Here is a 2,476-nt window from a genome sequence, read left to right as displayed (position 1 = left end):
GTTTTTAGCAATCCGATGTACATATATTTGGGATATATCTTAACAAATAAAGAATATTACCATCTTTCTTTCTTTTTAATTTAATTGAACTTTATTAGAAACATTTGTAACCTTTCTTGTTGCCTGTTGGAATGATTAATTTAAGTGGCTATTATAATGGGATGTGTATGACTGATCTTGCTACATTTGTAGTTAAAACTACCTTCTTTGTTATTTTATTTTCTTAACATTTTTAATATTTTTTTACTTATTATTATCTTTTTTTTACATTTTTTAATCCATTTTTTATCTTATATTCTTTTATTATTTTTCAATTTAGCATTCTTTTTTCCTTTTTTCAGTAATAATTCCAACCAATCAAAAGGTAAGTAATTTGAATCGAATTTTTAAATTTTAATTTTAATTTTCACAACTAATATAACCGGCAAATTAATTGGTACCGAAAAGGCGGTTCAAGGGTGCTAATCTTTCTTTGACTGTAACCGACTCCCGAACCCGACACGTTTCTGGTACAACGCAAATCAGGTAAGATGGTGTCCGACCCACCTAAATTCGTTTTAAAGTGGTCGGTGGTGACTCCTAACCCAATTCATTCACGTCAAAGCCCAATTCCGGGGCTCAATCAAAAGACGGTTCCGACTGCTTGGCGACTCTGCTGGGGATAGGTAAGTGAGTCAGGCCGAAATTAATTTCCGGTTATCTTTTTAGCGAAAATTACAAGTTTAAATTTTAATTTATTTATTCGATTCTTATTATTTATCTTTGATTATTTTTTCAAATAAATAGTTGTACTAACGTTTTTTAATGATTTCAGATTTTTCAAAATTGTCATCTCTAGCTCTATACCCAAGCTCTGAACCCTTTTAAGTGGGGGCGAAAGCGGTGCCTTCGTGGGAATTTATTCTCCGTATGGGCCTAGCAAGTAACCTTCGGGATTCATATACCTTAAGTCTTCGTGTGAATTTATTCTCCATATGGGCATAAGGGAATGTATCATCTCGAGTTTAACTTAGTCCACATAAGCTTGTGATGGGCTTAGGATTAAAGGTCTGACAAGCCCAAGGGGACACCAGCAAGGAGAACTCGGGTACCCTTTTAGAACCTAAACCGGAAGAGTGCAGGGAATTAGAGTCCACCCCAAAACCTCATTCCAAATCCTAGGCTACTTTGTTTTCTGCTTTTCAAAGCATGCGAACTAGACAAATATGCGGTTAGGATTTGTTCAAAATTAGCATGCGAGATAGAAATCATGTCTGGGTAGGAACACTAAGCATGTTCAGGTAGATATCATATGGGGTATAACTTTTATTTTTCATGATTATTTTTTATTATTTTTATCTCACTAACTCTTTTTCATTTTTGTTTTGTTTTATTTTATTTTCATCACTTGCATTATTTAAAAGAGGTATTGATCCGCCAAAAATGTGTTTGTTAAACATGAATAATCTACATTAATGGACAAAGGGGTTGTAATACAAGAGATGAAAATACAGAGGATAACCTATAAGACGACTATGTGTCACATTCAATCTAGAAGACGTTGTGCCCATAATGGAAGAATATATTTCTCTGTTGTATTATAAATGACTCAGAATGAACTGGGTCTGCATCAAGCACAATGAAAGTCTATCTTTGAAGAACTGACTGGAAAAGATTGCAGGGGCAAGACGAGGAAAATGCTACTGACTCGGACGCTCCTTTCAAAAACTACGAGAACAAGATGGTAAAACCCTAGCTGAGTTGAATGCCATTTCTGACGAATTCAAGAAGCAAGCTTCGGATAGTTTCTATCGATGGAGGGCTCCAATGGTGTTGTCATTAGGGAACAGATTCAGCAGAGAGTGGAAGCCGGAGATGCAGTCCTTCGAGACTTTTTTTGGGGAAAATAATTCGTCATTTGCACGGTTTATCCAGAGAAGCCAAAACGGTTCAACGAGTTATTCAACCGGTGACAGACAAAGGCAGAAGACTAGTCAACATATTAGAAGCTGTCAAGATATTTTTTGTCTCTTAAAAGATAAAACACTTTTGTCCCCAATAAGGATTATTTCTAATAGCAAACACATTTTTTGGATCAATGCCTCGAACATTGCATGCATCATGCATTCCTGCATATTTCGCATTACTTTTCTCTTTTTTATTACATTCACTTGTCTAATAAAAATGAGAACATTTCGATCCTATGACATATAAGGAGCTTTACCAACAGTTGTTTGACGTACATGCGGTGTCACCATATCCGGTGGAACCCATGAAGCCCCCATACCCCAAGTGGTATAATGAGAATGCACATTGTGAATATCATGGCGGTGTCCCAAGGCACACAATTGAGAACTGTTACGCATTCAAGAGAGTCGTACAGAATATGCGTAATCAGAACTGGATCGATTTCAACAACTTGGGGGCATCCAAGTGAGGAAGACCATTTCATCATTTGAGACATTTTGTTTGAATTTGTTTTTTTCCTCTCTCAAGT

The sequence above is a fragment of the Hibiscus syriacus genome, unplaced genomic scaffold (genome assembly GCF_006381635.1).
Source record: "Hibiscus syriacus cultivar Baekdansim isolate YM2019G1 unplaced genomic scaffold, ASM638163v2 tig00110059_pilon, whole genome shotgun sequence".
NCBI classification, from domain to species: Eukaryota; Viridiplantae; Streptophyta; class Magnoliopsida; order Malvales; family Malvaceae; genus Hibiscus; species Hibiscus syriacus.
The sequence above is the reverse complement of the archived record's forward strand: the minus strand, read 5'-3'. Positions refer to the sequence as shown.